The 20,401-nt window shown below is 43.3% G+C and overlaps 1 pseudogene; it reads left to right on the plus strand.

The window, feature by feature from the left end:
• The first annotated feature begins 11,815 nt into the window (after positions 1–11,815).
• On the plus strand, positions 11,816–12,948 carry LOC111143709 (annotated as a pseudogene).
• The last annotated feature ends 7,453 nt before the right edge of the window (positions 12,949–20,401 follow it).

Below are 20,401 nucleotides of genomic sequence, written 5' to 3' on the forward strand. Positions count from 1 at the left end.
CATAGAGACATGAAGTAAGGAAATGCTATTGGAAAATCAGTGGGATAGACTCAAAGCAGCATTGCCACAAACCTTCAGTTTGTAACGAAGGCAGTATCTGGGAAGCGTGGTAAAGTTGAACACAATAAACCGAGGTATGCCTGTAATTTTCTCCTTCGTGAATTTTCGTATATATGCTGTTGAGGTGAACACTACCATATTTATTCTTTCAAAAATTTTATTTCCATCACTAAAGTAAAATATTCCCTTCCCTAAAATTTGAAACTACTAAAAAGAGAGAAAAATCCATCATAATTCAGCATAAAAATGCAACCACATTTTGTAGATTTATTTTCAACCTTTCCTTCCTCCCTCCCTCTTTCCCTCCCTCCCTCTCTCTTTCTTTCTTCTTTCCTCCCCTTCCCTCCCCTCCCTTCCTCTTCCTTCCTTTTTTACTGCATGGTTTTCTTTCTCTTTTAAAAGATTTATTTATTTATTTATTTATTTTAAAGAGAGAGACAGAGTGTATGAGTAGAGGGAGGGACAGAGGGAGAGGAAGAAGGAGAGAAGCTGACTCCATGCTCAGCGTGGAGCCCCTCCTGGGCTCAACTTGGGGCTCAATCTCATAACCCTGAGATCATGACCTGAACCAAAACCAAGAGTCAGACACGCAACAGACTGAGCCACCCAGGCACCCCTACTTTCAGCTTCTTTTTTATGTGTCAGTCTCCTTTTTTTGAGTTATGGGATATCATACTGTAAATACAATTCTGCACCCTGTTTTTTTTCCACTCAATTTTGTATGGTTAGGCAAATCACAGCCCACAGGTCAAACCTGGTTCGCTGCCTAAAATCCACTAAAATTGGTTTTTAAATTTTTATTTTTATTAAAAATTTTTAAAGTAAACTCTATCCCCAGTGTAGGGCTCTAACTCACAACTTTGAGATCAAGAGTAACAGGTTCTATCCACTGAGCCATCCAGGCGCCCCTGAAATTGGTTTTTCCATTTTAAATGTTTGAAACAAAAATCAAGAGAAAAATATCTGTGACATGTGAAAATTATATGAAATTCATAAATAAAGGCATCCATAAATTCTCATTGGAACACAGTCATGCGTATTCATTCATATGTTGCTTATAGCTACTTTTTGCTGCAACAGCAGAGTTAAATAGTTGTAAAAAAGACTGTATTGCCTACAAAGCATATTATTTGGCCCTTTCCAGAAGTTTGCCAACCCCTGAAATATTGTATCTTAATCACATTATTAAATTGGCTGCTAAATCTGTGCTTTGAAACATTGTGGGAGTGACAATAATACTTCGCACGTTTTAGGTGCTTACTAAAGGAATTTCTTCTAAAGAATCCAGGAAGGGAAGGGACCATGAAGAAGAAGAGTAAGAGGAAAAGGGATGGTTTTTGGAGATGTCTGTTTTTAGGTAGTTGCAGAATTTATTATTTCCAACCAGTCGAAAATGTGTCTTCTCACTAGTGATTAAAAAGAAAGATGTCTTCCATTAATCTTTCATGGCTAAAATAACAGTTTTTTAAATGCCCTTTAAAGAAGTTATTGGTGGCCAGGGGCACCTGGGTGGCTCAGTGGGTTAAAGCCTATGCCTTCGGCTCAGGTCATGATCCCAGGGTCCTGGGATCGAGCCCTGCATCGGACTCTCTGCTCAGTGGGGAGACTGCTTCCTCCTCTCTCTCTGCCTGCCTCTCTGCCTACTTGTGATTTCTGTCTGTCAAATAAAAAAAAAAAAAGTTATTGGTGGCCAAAATAGTCTTGTTGCTACCAAGTTAGTAAATATCTAATTTTAGCTTTGCAGAAACTTCGGTGAGTTTTTAAAATGGCTCCATAGCAAATGTGGGAAGATTGTAGGGAGTTGAAGAGACCTCTCCTACCTTTGTCCTCCATACCCTGCCAACCCCCAGCGATGTGGTCTGAGCAGCGATAAATGCTGACATACCACCTATTTACATTTCTTTGACCAAAAAAGTCACGAGTTTATTATTTTTATTACTTATGCCTATAGTTTCTGAAAGTGGCAAGAAATTATTTTAATCCTTTAACCATTGAAAGATAGGTCTTTGGACTCTGTCCTTGAATCTGGGTGGACTTGTGACTGCTACACCCTGGTGTATGGCGGAAGTGACGTGTGATTTCTAAGGCTAGGAGAGGCCATGCCCTTTCTGTCCAGATGTCTGGGAATGCTGATTCTTGGGACATCCCCTCTGGGGTTGCTGCTCGATGGAACCCAGCCCTGTGCTGTGGAAAGTCAAGCCACGTGGAGAGGCCATGTATAGGTGCTCTGAATGACAGTTCCAGATGAGCCCAGCCTTCAGCCTTTCCAGCCCAGGCTCAGCCATGTGAATGAAGAAGCCAGTCTAGACTGAATCCTGCAGCCCAGCCCTTCTGGCTCCCAGCTGTTAGTCACCCGAGGAAGCTCAGGATAGGGTGGAGCAGAGAAGAGCAGCCCCCACTGTGTTCTTCCAGCATTCCTGCTGCTCGGGTGACTGGGTACTCTGTTGGTTAAGCAACTGCCTTTGGCTCAGGTCATGATCCTGGAGTCCCCGGGATCGAGTCCCATATGGGGCTCCCTGCTCAGTGGGGAGTCTGCTTCTCTCTCTGACCCTCCCCCCTCTCATTCTCTCTCTCATTTTCTTTCTCTCAAATAAATAAAATCTTTAAAAAAAATTCCTGATGTACAGAATCAGCATAATAAAGTGAGTTCTTAAAAAGATTTCATTCATTCATTCATTCATTCAGCAAGTTGTAGGGGTGGGGAGGGGCAGAGGGAGAGGGAAAGAGAATCTCAAGGAGACTCCATGCTGAGTGTAGCGCCCCACGCAGGGCTTGATCCCAGGACCCTGAGATCATGACCTGAGCCCAAATCAAAGTTGGTGGCTCAACTGGCTGAACCTCCCAGGTGCCCTGAAAATGACTGTTTTATACTGGAACCTTTGAGATGGGTGTTGTGTGAGATGGGTGCAGTGATAGTAACTGGAGCACCACCCTCTGGATAACGACTCTTATACATGGTAAATAACTATAAACAATAAAAGCCACGAGAGCAGAAGGATGATTAAGGGTACAGGTAGTTAGTATAACTGAATATTAAATATAGTGCTGGTTTTCTAGCAGCCAAACGTAGAAGCATAAGGTTGCTAAATGTCACAGTTCTCGCTGTATCATAATAGGAGAGATGACTATTTGTCAGGAGACAGGAAGTATGTCTGGCACTAAACTGTAATTGGAATTTGTTAAACAGTTTGTTCTATAAGGGGATATTGAAAAATATAACGGGCAACTTGTTTATCAGCAGTTTTGTAGGATTCGCAAGGGCTGTTTCAAATACGGACCATCAATAAAATCTAGGTACACAACCCCTAATCATAAGCTCATATTGTTGGGGCGCCTGGGTGGCTCAGTGGGTTAAGCCTCTGCCTTCCGCTCAGGTCATGATCTCAGGGTCCTGGGATCGAGTCCCACATCGGGCTCATTGCTCGGTGGGGAGCCTGCTCCCCCGTCTCTCTCTGTCTGCCTCTTTGCCTACTTGTGATCTCTGTCTGTCAAATAAATAAATAAAATCTTCAAAAAAAAAAGTTCATATTGTCTAGGTATGTAACTTGATTCAGAGACAGAGCTTATAAAACTCTAGAGGAACAAATCATTAGCACATTCTGTTGACAATCATATCAACCCAAGTTTCAGCAAGGGCTTTTCAGCAGCCAATAAATTAAAAACTATGTTTTCTGGTGAATAACTGGATGGCAGGAATTCTGTGATGTGGATTGAAGGTGGTCCCTTGCATGTTTTAAAACACACAAAAAGAAGGTGGCAACGCCCTTGAGCATCTCAGCATGGAGGGGGCAGGACAAAAGCTTTCTTAAAAAAATAATATTGGGCCCCTGGGTGGCTCAGTTGGTTAAGCAATTGCCTTCGGCTCAGGTGATAATCCTGGAGTCCAAGGATTGATTCCCACATCGGGCTCCCTGCTCGGCAGGGAGTCTGCTTCTTCCACTGACCTCTCTCCTCTCATGCTCTCTCTCTCTCATTCCCCCTCTCTCTTAAATAAATAAAATCTTTAAAAAAAAAAATCTTGAGGGGCGCCTGGGTGGCTCAGTGGGTTAAACCCTCTGCCTTCGGCTCAGGTCATGATCCCAGGGTCCTGGGATTGAGCCCCACATTGGGCTCTCTGCTCGGCGGGGAGCCCTCTCCCCCCACCACCTGCCTCCCTGCCTACTTGTGATCTCTGTCTGTCAAATAAATAAATGAAATCTTTAAAAAAAAAATCTTGAAAGCTCATCAGAAACAATTCGGTTTTTTGAGATGAGCAAAAGATTTGAACTTCAGCAAAGAAGATACACGGATGGCAAAGAAGCACAGGAAAATATATTCTAGCATTAGTCCTGAGGGAAATGCAAATTAAAACCACAATGTAAAGTAGAACCACACCACACACCTCTTAGAAAGGCTGAAACCAAAACCAAAAACCAAAAACCAAACAAAACCTGGTAATACCAAGCACTGGCAAGGATATAGAGCACAGGAACTGTCGTACGATGCTGGTGGGAATACAAAATGGTACAGCTACTTTAGAAAATAGGTTGGCAGTATTTTGTAAAGCAGAAAGCACACCGAGCATATGAACCAAAAATAATCCCATATATTTTCTTCTAAGTGAATTCTTCTAAATATTTACCTAAGAGAAATGAAAATTTATGTTAAAACAAAAATCCGTATGTGAATGTTTCTAGCGGTGCTTTTTCAGAAATGTCCCAAACTGGAATCAATCCAAATGTTCTTTGTCTGATGGATATATTAGACAATGCCCATCGTCTAATATACAATGGAATATTTCTCAGCAATAAAAAAGGAAGGACCTACTGTTGCATGCAACAATATGGATGAATCTCAAGTGCATTGTGTTGAGAGAAACCAGACCCAAAAAATTGCACCTAACGGCTAAAATGGTAAATTTTATGTTATATACATAGTTTCTCTCTCTCTCTCTCTCTCTCACACACACACACACACACACACACACACATACCCACACACACACATACTACATATTATAGGATTCCATTTGTATCTCATTCCAGAAAAACACAGCTAGAAGAACAGAGAATAGACCAGTGGTTGCCAAGACATGGGGGTTGGGGAGGAAGGTTAATGATTAAGGTTGAGCATAAGGGAGTTTTTTGGTGGGGTGAGAGAATTGTTAAGTCTTTTGATTGTGGTACTAGTGACATGATTCTATGCCTTTGTCAAGACTCATATAACTGTACACCAAAAAGTGAATTTTACTGTATGTTAATTAAAAAATAACAATTTAAAAAATTTCTAATAGCCTCACTTAAAAAGAAAAATGATTAAATATTTTTTAAGCTTTTATTTATTTATTTATTTATTTGACAGAGATCACAAGTAGGCAGAGGCAGGCAGAGGGAGAGGGGGAAGCAGGCAGAGAGCAGAGAGCCCACTGAGCAGAGAGCCCAATGTGGGGCTTGATCCCAGGACCCTGAGACCATGACCTGAGCCGCAGGCAGAGTCTTAACCCACTGAGCCACCCGGGTGCCCCCAAAATGATTAAATATTATCAATACTAAAATTAATATAATTAATTTAATATTTTATTTAACTCAGGATGTTAAAAATACAATCTCAACATGTAATAAATAGAAAAAATACTAATAATTTTTAGAAAAAAATAATAATTTTACATTCTTTGTATTAAGTCTCAGGAATACGGTATGTGCCTTGCGCTTACAAGCCATCTTAATTGGGACTGGCTACATTTCAAGCGCTCCGTAGCCGCATGTGGCTAGAGACCATCAATGCGGACAGTTTGGGTCTTGATCTTTTTTTCTTTTTTTTTTAAAGATTTCATTTTTAAGTAATCTCTACACCCAACATGGGAGTTGAACTCATAATCCTGAATTGAATGTCACATGCTCTTCCAACTGATCCAGCCAGGCACCCCTGGATCTGGAAAAAAAAAAAAAAAAAAAAAATTAAGGGTAGTGTTTCCAGCCTTGAGCAGCTATCATCAAATATATGGTAGACTATTTCCACCAAGAAGAATATACTATTTAACACGATTAGACGTTTAAACTTCTTAACAATCATAATGGAAAGTCAAACATAAAGTTAAAAATATTAACTCAAGGGAGTCCTATTCTGGCTAATGCAGCCAAACTGGCATCATCTTCAAAGTGACCTCACCCTCTCACTTGCGTCTTCTGGAATACTCCCTGAAAATGCCATTCCTTTTCATGTTGTACTTGTTTGCGTTTTTGTCCGCTCCCTTATCTCTTCCTCACTCCACACACCCGTGTACATACAGTTCTCCACCCTGGCGAAAACTTACTTTTCCTTTACGACCCAGTCCTGGGGAACTGCCTCTCCTCCCCCTCTCCCCCGGCCCTGCTCTGAGAGGGCAGGAAGCCCACCTTGTTTTTTCGCATAGTGGGCCCTCAACAATGTTCTTTCTTCTAATGTTTACTGAGACCCTCTCAGCGCTGGGGATACCTGGGTGAAAGAGATACAGCCCTGCCCACAGGGATCTTGTGGTCTGATGGGAACAACAGACAAAGAGGCACTTTACTTACTACAGTTTGCTGAGCACCGAAGCACAGTGCTGTGGGGAAAGCCAACTTTCCCAGCACAACCCCTGAGGTAGTCAGTCCCTCTCCTTTTTCCTTGAAGAGGTCCCTGTGGACATCAGCACAGGGTGGGCCTTACTGTGAGGCTCCTCAGCCTCTGCGAGCTGTTGGCTGAGTTTTATTGGATTGGTGGGAGGGGGGTGTCACTGTGGAGGTCACTGGGAGAGAGACCACAGAGATCAGACCGCTCTGTCTTTTTCCCCCTATGCTAACATTGTAATGTGGGTGTACCCACAGCAGACTCATTCCTTGGTGAAAACTCCCCAGCAGCCACCTCTCTTGGAAACCCCTGCCTGCACCCCTGTAAAGAAACAATTATCCCGCAGTAGAGCCCATGGTGAGCAGCCTCCTGGGCCAATCCTCTGAGGCCTGAGCCTGTCAACGTGTACACAGGAGTCAGCCGTCTGGAGGGGAACTGAGAAGGGAGGGGAGGGGAAATCAGAGGAGACCGCAAGGCTAACTGCACACACTCCGTTTCTAGCTTCTAAGGCAGAAAGGACATTTCCAAAAGAGGGAAGAGGGGGTGTTGGTGATAGCGCTGGTGGCTGGGGAGGGTACTGATCCCGCCCCTTTACCAGTCCCTGGATAATCTGTGTTTGAACACCTCTGGTTTTCAACTGCAAATAAATTTACAGAACTTTAAAAATCTCTTAAGTCAGTATGAGGCGTCAGACTGAAATAATGAGGTTGACCTGAGTTAGGGGATGAGTTTTGATGATGATTGGGAGGAAGAAAAGAAAATCATGGAAGGGAAGAGGGTTTGGGGGAGGCAGGAGAATGGAAGAACTGGAGTGTAAAGACAATATCTAACTTTGTGGGTTTTATTGACTCTTTGCATCAGCGAATAGATTTTAACTTGTTTTTTAAAATTTTATTGTGGACCGGTTGATAGGTGACAAATGAATCTGCTCCCCAGAAAAAGATGATTTTCCCTCCTCTGAATCCTCACAGGCTTTTGGTCAACAATGCTTGTCCAATGCCTATTTGCCAGGTCTTGCACCAGGTTCAAGAGCTTTTAAATGTTTTACATCTGGCCTATTTTATATTATGGGTGAGCAAAAGTTCACGAATTTATTTTTTTAAACATTTTATTAATTTACTTATTTGACAGAGTGAGTGAGAAAGAGAGAGAGAGAGAGCACAAGCAAGGGGTCCATCAGGTAGAGGGAGGGGGAGAAGGAGGCTCCCTGCCAAGCAAGGAGCCCAGGACCCTGGCATCATGACCTGAGCTGAAGGCAGGTGCTTAACCGACAGAGCCACCCAGGTGCCCCGAAAGTTCATGAATTTAAAAAATACCCCACAAGAAGAGCTGGTTTCTCTTCTGCTGGATGGTGAGCTACTTCTGCAAGAACTGAGCTTCTTCTGAGCCAAGGAAGTCCCTGAAAATATTCCAGGCATCTCTGTAGCGCTAAGTATCTAGCTCAGTGCCTGGTATATAGGAGGTGCTTACTCAGTGTTTGTTGAATGACTAAAAGACCTACCCACGCTCACCACCATGGACCTGGGAAGGGTGATATGGTGGACAGGGAGAAATATATCACAGAGATCCCCCTTCGTGAAAGAACCTGCTGACAGCTTCCAACTGTTCGTGCCTTCAGCTGCTTCAGCTTTCAAGAAGCCTGGCCGAAACATAGGACTCCTCTACTCGGCAATGTCTGCTTCAGAGATTCCCAATGCTTCCCCTTCCTTTCCTTCACATGGGTTACTCCCCATCAATCTGCTTATATTCCTAACTCTGTCTCAGCATCTGCATCCTAGAAAACCCAACCTATGCTAACAGGACTTTAGTCTTAAACCCATTCGTTGTAGGGGCACCCGGGTGGCTCAGTTGGTCATGCATTTGCTTCCGGCTTAGGTCATGATCTCAGGGTCTTGGGATCGAGCCCGGCATCAGGCTCCCTGCTCAGTGGGGAGCCTGCTTCTCCCTCTGCCTCTACCTGCAGCTGCCTCTGTGTGTGTTCTCTCTCTCGGTCAAATAAATAAATAAAATCTTAAAAAATTAAAAAATAAAAACCCATTTACTATAGACTAGTACGAAAACACATAAGTCTTCAAGAAGCCAAAGATGACTAACCGCATAGTGGGTAGGGACAATAGTAAACATTTTCTTGGTGATTTTGTACAAGGTCACTTTGCTGAAGTTACATATTTACTTTTAGTGTAAAAATGAGTGCCAGAATGGCCAGAAAAGGAAATGTACCTTCTTAAACCTTAATAAAAAGGTTATTCTGGGCACTTGGGTGGCTCAGTGGGTTAAAGCCTCTGCCTTCAGCTCAGGTTGTGGTCTCAGGGTCCTGGGATCGAGCCCCGCATCGGGCTCTCTGCTCAGCGGGGAGCCTGCTTCCCTTCCTCTCTCTCCCTGCCTGCCTCTCTGCCTGCTTGTGATCTCTGTCAAATAAATAAAATCTTTAAAAAAAAAAAAGGTTATTCCATTATTAATGCTGTTGGGGTGCCCAGCTAGCTCAGCTGGCGGCACATGCCACTCTTGATTTTGGGGTCGTGAGTTTGAGCCCCATGTCGGGTATAGAGATTACTTAAAAAAATAAAATTTTAAAAAATTAAATCAATGCTGTAAAATATAATCCAAAGTTACATTCATTAAAAGCAGTATAGTATGAGCTCACGATGGATAACAAATGAATGAAACAAACTATCACAACCAGAAAAGACTCTTCAATATATATAAATTTAATATCTGATAAAAGTGGCTTTTTAAACCTGAAAGGTAAAGATGACTGACTTTACAACATCTTTGGGACAATTGGATAACTTATTGGGAAAAAATTAGATCCTACACATTAAAATAAAATTTAGGTGGATCGGAATTCTAAACATAAAGAGACAGAGTTATGAAAGGATTAAAGGAAAATAAAGGATAATATGTTACAATATTTTTTTAAGATTTTTATTTATTTATTTGACAAGAGAGAGATCACAAGTAGGCAGAGAAACAGGCAGAGGGGAAAGAGGATGCAGGTCCCCCACTGAGCAATGCCTTGGTGGGGGGGAGGGGTGGGTGGATGGGTGGGGTGTTGGGGGTGCGGGGGTGGGGGGGTCCATCCCAGGACCCTAGGATCATGACCTGAGCTGAAGGCAGAGGCTTAACCACACTGAGCCACCCAGGCACCCCACTATCTTATAATCTTGATGTGAGAAAATCTTTTCTAAGGAAGAACATAAAACCCAAAGAGTATAAAAGAAAATGTTGGCTAGATTTCACTACATCAAATTAAATCTCTTTTTTTTTAAAGATTTTTGTTTATTTATTTGACATGGAGAGATCACAAGTAGGCAGAGAGGCAGGCAGAGAGGGGGGGAAGCAGGCTCCCAGCTGAGCAGAAAGCCCAATGCAGGGCTTGATTCCAGGACCCTGAGATCATGACCTGAGCCAAAGGCAGAGACTTAACCCACTGAGCCACCCAGGCGCTCTCAAATTAAATCTTCTGTAAAGATATTACAAATTTAAAAGGTAAGATTGGAGTCATATATTTGGCAAACATATAATATCAAAAATATATAAAGAACTCCTTAAAGGAAGCCCAAATATCTCAATAAAAAATAAAAGGACACTGGGTGTGGTGCATAAACAATGACTTTTGGAACACTGAAAAAAAATAACATAAAATAAAAAAATAAATAAAAGGACAAAGGCTATGGAGTTTATAGAAGAAGAAATAAATACAACACCCAGTATCATACGGAAAGATGTTCAGCCTCACTGGTGAGCAGGGATACAAATCAACACGATACATGGTTATTATTTTGTTTAACCACAGTGGCAACAATTAAAATGATTCATAATCTCCAGTTCCGATTGATGCAGGAAAATAAGAACCCTCATGCACTATTTTTTAAAAGATTTTATTTATTAGAGAGACAAAGAGAAAGCGCGAGAGAGCACGAGATAGAGGACGGGCAGAGGGAGAGGGAGAAGCAGACTCCCCAGGGAACGGTGAGCCTGACGTGGGGCTCCATCCCAGGACCTCGCGACCATGAGCTGAGCTGAAGGCAGACGCTTAACCCACTGAGCCACCCAGGCGCTCCAGTATATCAGTATTTTACATATGCATCCCCTTTGACCTAGCACCTCCTATTCTAGGAATGTGGGAAACGTGGGAAAACAATAGGGAAAGGAAGATGGATGTAAATGGGGAGATCAGAAGCAGGTTGAACCCAGCAACAGGAGCTGGCACCCCACAGGGATGGACTGGAACCCATGACGGTTTTCCCTGCTTCCGATCTTGCCCATGTCGGTGTCCTGCAGAAGCCAGGACCCTTTGTCACAGAACAAAACACAACTGCTTGGCCCAGGAGCTGGAGAAGCTGATGAAGGATCTGGGGGAAGAGGTCCAGCTGCGGGGTCACCTCCAAGGAGGTAAGTCAGCAGATTGCCAGTGATGTGCATGAACTAGAAAATGTCGGCTTTCCTTCTACCCTCCAAATATCCCCTATGGTCCACTCTAAAGGATGTGTAGTTCAGCACAGCCAAGCTGAAGGTTACACATTGGACATCTGAGTGGATACAGGTCCATGCATCATTGTTTGTGCTAGGAAAAATCAGAAACTGTAGTGATAATTGTTAAGGGAAGGGTCGATAAAGTTACGGGACATACATACCCTGGAGTAGCATGCCGCTACACACCCAGCACGATGTCTGACGTGAATGAAATTAACAACACTAAATGTCGGCAAGGATGGGTAGTAATTAGCACTCCCAAACATTGTTTTTGGAAGTGTAACATGGTACAGCCACTTTGGAAAACAGTGTGGAATTTTCTTACAAAACTAAACATGCGCCTACCCTAAAAGCCAGCAGTTTTAAGGTATTTACTCAAAAGCAGTAAGTTATGTGCAGTGATCTTCCTGGGTCTCAGGCGTTCGCTCCTGCTTCTGCCTGTTCACTCTTAGCCGGTAACACCCAAGCCAGCTCTGACTTCCTCCTGATCTCTGGAGGCTCCGGGTCCAGGGCTGCATCCTGAAGAAGGTGCTGGAGGCGCTGACGGATCTCATCAGTGAGGGCCCTGGATCTGAAGCTGCCGCGGTGTAAACTGTTTGCACGGTTGGCTCGCTGGTGCTGGTCACCGGGAGCTCCCACAGCCTCGGCTCCTACGAGACCACCGCAACCCAGCGGTGGTGTGAACATCACCATTATCATTCAAAACACGAACATGAACAGTGAAGACCTTGCTATACTAAGGGCTGCGGATAATGTGGACACCCTGGCACTGGTATTTCAAGCTGCAAATCAAGAAAAAGTTTTGGATTTTGAAATGAAGTTGATGGCTTTTTATTTATTTATTTATTTTTTCTTTGAGAGAGAGAGAGAAAGCATGAGGGGCGGGGGGCTGGGAGGAGAGGGACAGAATGAGAAGCAGTCTCCGCGCTGAACAGGAACCCCAGGGCAGGGATGGATCCTATGACCTCCCATCCTATGACCCGTGGGTCACAACCTAGCTGAAAACGGACGCTTAACCCACTGAGCCACCCAGGCGCCCCTGAAATGAAGTTGATGGCTTTAGTTGTGGAACACCTTGGAATTCAAGAACAGACCATAGCTAGCTGTGCAGTAAAGAGGCCGTCAGGTGAATTTGCACATATTTGTCCAGATCTCAGTCATATTGGAGATGCTGTTGTGATTTCCTGTGCAAGAGAGGGAGGGAAATTTTCTGCAAGTGGAGTACTAGGAAATGGAAATATTACGCCGTCACAAGTAATGTCATTAAAGAAAAGGAAGCTGTTACCATAGAGATGAGTGAGCCATTAGGGCTAACTTTCGCCTTGATACCTGAACTTTTTCAGGAAAGCCATCCACTCTCTGCTACAGGAACACTCAGTATGTGTGCAGATGGACCCCTTGTGTAGGGTATAAACTTGCTGATATTGGACATTTAAAGTACTATTTGGGGACACCTGGGTGGCTCAGTGGGTTAAGCCGCTACTTTGGGCTCAGGTCATGATCTCAAGGTCCTGGGATCAAGTCCCGCATCCGGCTCTCTGCTCAGCAGGAAGCCTGCTTCCCACCCGCCCCCTGCCTACTTGTGATCTCTCTTTGTCAAATAAATAAACAAAATCTTTAAAAATAAATAAATAAACTACTATTTGGCTTCCAAGATTGAGGATGAAGTGGGAACTTAGGCATTCTTAAAATCCAAGAAGATGAAATTAAGCTCTTTGAGAATGGCTTCTGAGATACCAACATGTACCTAAGTCTCTTCTGTCATCACATTTGTACCTCTCAGTACATATGTAGATATTTTCTGTAAATTTTTCCTCTATTGTCTACAGTTTGCTTAAAGAATAAAGTCCAAAGCCAGATCTGATCTTGTTAACCTAGAAATATATCTGCCTTACCTAGAAATACTTATGATTTTCAAAGCAAAAGGGTTTTGACTCTAAATGCTGGTTTTTAAAAAAATTTTTATTTATTCATTTGAGAGAGAGAGAGAATGAGGGAGAGAGCAAACACCAGTTTTGGGGGGGTAGGGCAGAGGGAGAGGGAGAAGCAGGATCCCTGTTGATTAGGGAGCCCAAGATGGGGCTCGATCCTAGGACTCCAGGATCAAGACTTGAGCCAAAGACAGATGCTTGACCAACTGAGCTACCCAGGCGCTCCTCTACATGCTGTCTTAAGACTTTTTCAATTTTTTTTTTTAGATTTATTCATTTATTTGAGAGAGAAAGGGGGGGGCAGAGGGAGAGAGAGAGAATCTCAAGCAGACTCCCCACTGAGCACAGAGCCCATCATGGGGCTCAATCTTATGACCCTGAGATCATGACCTGAGCTGAAATCAAGAGTTGGATGCTCAACCGACTGAGCCACCCAGGCACCCCAGAATATTTTTTAATTTAAGTAAAAGTTATTTGAATTTCAAACAGCAAAAAAAAAAAAAAGTTATGTGCATAGAAAGACTTGTACAAAAATGTGCATAGCAGCTCTATTCATAATAGCCATAACCTGGAGACAGGTTATCTCCGTCAATAGGAGAATAGATATATAAACTCTTGTATATTCATACAGTGGAATACTAATCAATGATGTTAAGGAATCTGTTCCTACTACATGCAACAATATGGACAAAGCTTAAAAAATATTATGCAAAGTGAAATAACCCTTACCCAAAAGAGCACGTTTTATAATTCCACTTATATGAAATTCTAGAACAGGTAAAACTAAACTTTGATGGAATTAAATTGGAAGAACAGTTGCCTCTGGAAGATTAGGGGCAGCAATAGACCCAGAAAGGTGCAGGGGGGATCCTGCTGGGGTGATGATAATGTTCTATGTCTTTATAGAAGTTTTGATTACCCAAATGTATGAAATCTTAAAATCTCAGCATAAGTAGACTTAAGATTAGTACATTTCATTGTATGTAAATTTTACCTCGAATGAAAATGCATACAAACATTAAACTCATTAATTGTATGTATGATGATTTTTTTAGGAGGAAGTGTATTGATGCCTGCAATTTACTTTAGAACCTATCAAGGGGCACATGGGTGGCTCAGTCGGTTGAGCATCTGACTCTTGATTTCGGCTTAGGTTGTGATCTCGGGGTCATGGTATCGAGCCCTGTGTTAGGCTTCACACTCAGCCTGGAGTCTGCTTGAAATTCTTTCCCCCTCCCTCTCCCTCTGCTTTTTCCTCCGTCTGCCTGCCCCCACCATTGGCTTTGCTCTTGCTCTCTTTCAAACAAACAAACAAACAAGCAAACAAACAAACAAATAAATAAAATCTTGGGAAAAAAAAAAAAAAAGAACCCATCCAAAAAGAAAATGAATGGGTGAAGGAAGAGAGGGATGGATAGATGTACAAATAGGAGACAAAGCAAATCTAGTAAAATGTTAATGGTAGGGTCTATGTGGTGAATACATGGGCATTCACTGTAAAGTTTCTTCAACTTTGTTTTAGGTTGAATTTTTTTTTAAAGATTTTTTTATTTATTCATTTGACACACAGAGATCATGTGTAGGCAGAGAGGCAGGCAGAGAGAGAGGGGGAAGCAGGCTCCCTGCTGAGCAGAGAGCCCGATGAGTGGCTCCATCCCAAGACCCTGGGATCATGACCTGAGCCGAAGGTAGAGGCTTTAGCCCACTGAGCCACCCAGGCTCCCCTAGGGTTGAAATTTTTATAATAAGGACACCTGGGTGGTGGCTCAATGGGCTAAGTGTCTGCCTTTGGCTCAGGTCATGATCCCAAGGTCCTGGGATCAAGCTCCACATCATACTCTCCACTCAGCGGGAAGCCTGTTTCTCCCTCTCCCTCTGTCTGCTTCTCCCCCTGTTTGTGCTCTCTCTCCTTCTCTGTCCAATCAATAAAATCTCAAAAAAAAAAAAAAAAGGAATCATCTTGTTTAAAAAAAGGATAATTTTTATAATAAAATAATAAAAAAAGAATAAAGTTGATTTTGTGTGAACTAACAGAGAGAGATATCCAAAACATACTGTTAAAAACAAGCCTCAGGCGAAAAGTATAGTATGATATCATGGACATGAAACAACTAAGCAAAACAAAACCCTTACTTCTGCAAGTAGATTATTAGAGGATATATATTAAACTGTTAACAGTGGTAACCTTTGGGGTAGAAAGTACAATGAGAGGTTTGGTGTCTTTTTTTTTTTTTTTAAAGGTTTTATTTATTTATTTGACAGAGGGAGAAAGAGCACAAGTAGGCAGAGAGGCAGGCCAAGGGAGAGGGGGAAGCAGTCTCCTCACTGAGCAGGGAGCCCGATGTGGGACTCAATCCCAGGACCCTGGGATCATGACCTGGGGCAAAGGCAGACGCTTAACGACTGAGCCACCCAGGTGCCCCGAGAGGTTTGGTGTCTTAACTTGGTTCCCCAGAAAGCAAAACCTAGCTTATGTGCTAACACTTTTGGGGATAGTGCAGTTCTAGGGAAGCAAGAATGAGGAGCAAAGAACAATAGGGCAGGGAAGGGAGACCGTAAAAATGCAGGTGCATTACTGAGCTGGTCCAGGTTTCTAGCAAGCACCAATGAATGATTGTTTGGTCTCACGGGAGGTCATCAGAAATCCTGTATGAACCTACTGCATCCCCCAGCTGTCCATAGTGGGGAGGAAGGGAGAAGAATTTATCTGCTGGTTGCTCTATCTTACTAGACAGAGTGTACCTCAAAAGGCATCAACTCCCCCAATTTTCTGGGACCAGCCTGGCCAGCCCGGTCTGCAAGCATGAGTGTTGAGTGAGTCTTGTGGAATATCTTGTCTCAGCAGCAACTGTGAAGCCCCAAAGGTAGTTCTGAGGCTCAAGGAAAGAATGGGTTGTGCCTGTGAGCAATGTGGGGGGCCGGGAGTAGTCCCCCACAGGAGGCCCTCTTGGAAAAACTAGTGGAGCACGAAGACAATATTGCCTCTGCCTTAGGAGCATGACAGCCTCCCCCCTGCAGCCTAGAGGAATGTACTTACTACCAGGCAATCCTTTTGGGAGAGCGTTCAATAACAGTGAGAGAAAAGACCACTGAGCAAATCTGGGGAAATGCATAATCCAGGTTCAGCACAAGTGATCTTGGTAAGTGAGGACTTTGACATTTAACCGAGTGTACTTCTGCACTGCTTCAATCTTTTATAAGACTGTATTTATGTATTGCTTGTGTAATTAAATAAGACCAATAAAATTGGGGTGCTGGGGGGCTCAGGTGGTTAGGTGTCCGACTCTTGATTTTGGTTCAGGTCATGATCTCGGGGTTGTGAGATTGAGCCCCAAGCTGGGCTCTGCACTGGGCGTGGAGCCTGCTTGGGATTCTTTCTCTCCCTCTTCCCCCACCCACCCCCTCACTTGAGTGCTCTCTTTCAAAAAACAAACAAGCAAACAATAAAATCAAAATTTGATCATCTCTGTGAAACATGTTGTAGCCAATATAGTAAGAAGATAAACAGAATGAATTATGGAAATGCTAGCCTAATATTACACAAACCAATAAGCTTAAGTAAGATTTTTTTAAAAAAGATTTTATTTATTATTTGAGAGAGAGACACACAGTGAGAGAGGGAACACAAGCAGGGGGAGTGGGAGAGGGAGAAGCAGGCTTCCCGCTGAGCAGGGAGCCTAACGAGGGGCTTGATCCCAGGACCCTGGGATCATGACCTGAGCTGAAGGCAGTTGCTTAACAACTGAACCACCCAGGCACCCCAAGATTTTTTTTTAAGTAGGTTCCACGTCCAGTGTGGAACCCATGACCCTGAGATCAAGACCTGAGCTGATGACGAGAATAAGATACTTAACTGACTGAGCCACCCAGGCACCCCTAAGTAAGATATTATTTTAGGTAAAGCAATACATTAAATGAAACAAAGTGAGATTTAATTTTTATTTCCTTTGTACAAAGTCTCTTAAAATTAATTCAAAGATTGAGGGGTGCCTGGGTGGCTCAGTGGATTAAGCCGCTGCCTTCGGCTCAGGTCATGATCTCAGGGTTCTGGGATTGAACCCTGCATTGGGCTCTCTGCTCAGCAGGGAGCCTGCTTCCCCCCTCTCTCTCTTCCTGCCTCTCTGCCTACTTGTGATCTCTCTCTCTGTCAAATAAATAAATAAAATCTTAAAAAAATTTAATTCAAAGATTGGAAAACAGTTCATTGTAATGATGTGTTTTGAATTGTAGCGTGGAGTGAATCTATGGTCACTGGAATAACAGGCATACAAAGTGAAGGTTTCTGTTTCTGGGATGAGGGTAAGATAATTACATTTGTTAAAGAGCTGGTAAAATGTCCCAGGAATCTGGCCCATCTTGTTGTGCTCTTAGCTCTCTGCTAGTCTGATCTCCCTGGTCACCAGGAGCCTTATAGCCATTTCCTTCTTTTCTTCCAGTGACAAGCCCCACACCCCTCTTCATTGAATTTTGACGTTTTTCTCATTTAAATTTCTCAGACAACACATGATCCTCCTACCTAGTTACAGTTTTTGGTGATTAAAACATTCGTGTATTCCTGAGGGCCGTCTGGGAGTCTCAATCAGTTAAGTGTCTGACTCTTGATTTTGGCTTGGGTCATGGTCTCAGGGTTGTAAGACTGAGCCCTGGATTGGGCTCCAAGCTCAATGGGGAGTCTGCTTGAGATTCTCCCCCTCTCCCTCTCTCAGATAAATAAGTAAACAAAATTTTTCTGTCTCTCTCTTTTTTTTTTTTAGATTTTTTTTTTTATTTGAGCGACAGAGAGTGAGTGACTGAGAGAGAGAGAGAGTACAAGCTGGAGGACCGGCATAGGGAGAGGAAGAAGCAGGCCCCCTGCCCAGCAGGGGGCCTGATGCAGAACTCGATCCCAAGACCCCGGGATCACGACCTGAGCCAAAGGCAGACACTTAACTGACAGAGCCACCCAGGCACCCAGAAGTAAATAAAATCCTTAAAAAAACAAAAAACAAAAGACAAGAAAAAAAAACCCACATTCATTTATTCCTCAAATGTAGCAATTTATCACATTATTGTCACCTAGCTCTGAATCTTCCCTTCTTTGCCCTTTTTTGTGAAATGAGCAGGACCCTGTATACAAGTCTTCTTTGGCAGCTGGAGCAGAGTCAGTCCTTGTCAACAGAGGGTACTGGAGGGACATTGTGGTAGCTGACGCCAGGGCTCTGGTTCCAATTTACCTTTGTTTTTGATCCTGCCCCACGGGAGTGGTGCTCCCTTTCCAGCAAGTTGTACTGGCCTCCTGGGGTGTGGTCTCTGACCCTCCAGTCCAGACCTGTGGCACCGCAGTGAACTGATTATCCAGTGGGCTGCAGACGCATCCTTGCCAAAGTCCGCTAACCCTCAGTCTTGGCAGGGGATGGGGAGAGATGGGGCATTCTTGAAAATATGTTCCTTGCTGCAGTATTGTTGTTCAACCCTAGATGTGATAGGTGCTCCTTTGTTTGTTGTTTTTGCCATTTGTTATTCCTGTTTCCTTTGAAGTTCTCTTTTACCCTTTTAGTAGATAATCCCCCGTGATAGTTAATTTTATGTTTCTAATCAACATAGAGGATATTTTTGGAGAAGAGTAACATTTAAATTGGCGAACTTTGGGTAAAGCAGATTACTCCCCATGTTATGGAAATGGGGCTTATCCAATCAACTGAACAACAAAAAAGACTGGTCTTTCTGAGTAACAGAGACTTCAGCCCCAGACTGCCTTTGCACTGGAAATGGAACATTGGCTTTTATGAGTCTCGAACTTCCTTCTTTTCTTTTCTTTCTTTCTTTATTTTTTTTTAAATTTTATTTATTTATTTGAAAGAGAGAGAGAGAGAGAGCACAAACATGAGCTGGGGGAGGGGCAGAGGGGGAGGGAGAAGCAGGTTCCCTGCTGAGGTAAAGGCAGATTCTTTTTTTTTTTTTTTAAGATTTTATTTATTTATTTGACAGACAGAGATCACAGGTAGGCAGAGAGACAGGCAGAGAGAGAGGAAGGGAGCAGGCTCCCGGCTGAGCAGAGAGCCCGATGCAGGGCTCGATCCCAGGACCCTGAGATCATGACCTGAGCCTTAGGTAGAGGCTTTAACCCACTGAGCCACCCAGGCGCCCTGCAAAGGCAGATTCTTAACCAACTGAGCCACCTGGGTGCCCCAGGTCTCAAACCTTCTGACTCAAAGTGCAGGTTTGGACTTGCCAATCTTCATAATCATGTAGGCCAATTCCTTATAATAAGTCTCTTTATATAAGATATTTATACCTATATAATCTTATATAGATCTTATATATAGATATATATCTCTTTCACTAGTTAATAATTCTTTATACTGAAGTTTCCATGTTTAAATTCATGGTGTGGTTTCTGTCTCTTGATCAGACACTGATCGATAATCAGCAGCGTACATGACATAGGGCACATACATGAAGGTAATCATAGTAAAATAAGATAAAGTAACTTCCCTCAGTAGTTGAAAGAAATGGACAAAGAAAAAGTTATGAAAACATTTCATAAGAACTATGATGGAGGGACACCTGGGTGGCTCAGTCAGTTAAGTGTGTCTGCCTTCGGCTCAGGTCATGATCCCAGGGTTCTGGGATTGAGCCCCACATCGTCTCCCGCTCCCTCTACTTGTGCTGTCTCGCTCTGCCAAACAAATAAAAAAAATCTAAAAAAAAAAAAAAAAAAAAAGGACTATGATGGACATGTTTGTTTAGAGCCACGCAGAAACAGAGAGGAAGGAACACCTGCCCCCCCGGGGATGTCATAAGGCTTCACGGAATGAGTGATGTCTAAACTGAACCTTGAGGGAACAGTTTTCCAGGCAAATGAAGGTGGAGAGTAGTATAATCCAGAAGGAGGGGAGCGTCCGGAGGCAAGAGGAAGCACATCACATATTGGGGAGTGTAAGTGTGAAAGCTCCCTGAGGCTGGAGAACAGGAGGCAGGAGAGACTGGTAGGAACGTGAACAATATTGTGAGTCATTTTAAGTAGTTTGCCTTTACGGCTCCAGGCAAAAGAGTTTCACCCTAGTTCCGGACCAAGACACCCACCGCAGATGATACTCATTCATAACCGTTCCATACCTGTGCCAGGTTTTTGCCGAAACGCCCCTCCCCTAATTTGAGTCTGTAACGAAGCATCTGTAATTTCTAGTTGCCGCAGCCAGAAATGGAACTTCGGTCGCTCATTACCGTCACAGCACAGATCCGCAGGCTGCGTGTGACACAAAATTCCCGGCTCTAACTCCAGCTCTTTCTCTTCCATTTAAGAGAGTGCGTACGTTCCCCTCTGCCTTCTGCAGCTGTTCTGATCCATTTACCAAACAATCCAAAGGATGGACAACTTTGAGGAG

The sequence above is a fragment of the Enhydra lutris genome, unplaced genomic scaffold (genome assembly GCF_002288905.1).
Source record: "Enhydra lutris kenyoni isolate GAN:26980312 unplaced genomic scaffold, ASM228890v2 scaffoldscaffold9, whole genome shotgun sequence".
Taxonomy (NCBI): domain Eukaryota; kingdom Metazoa; phylum Chordata; class Mammalia; order Carnivora; family Mustelidae; genus Enhydra; species Enhydra lutris.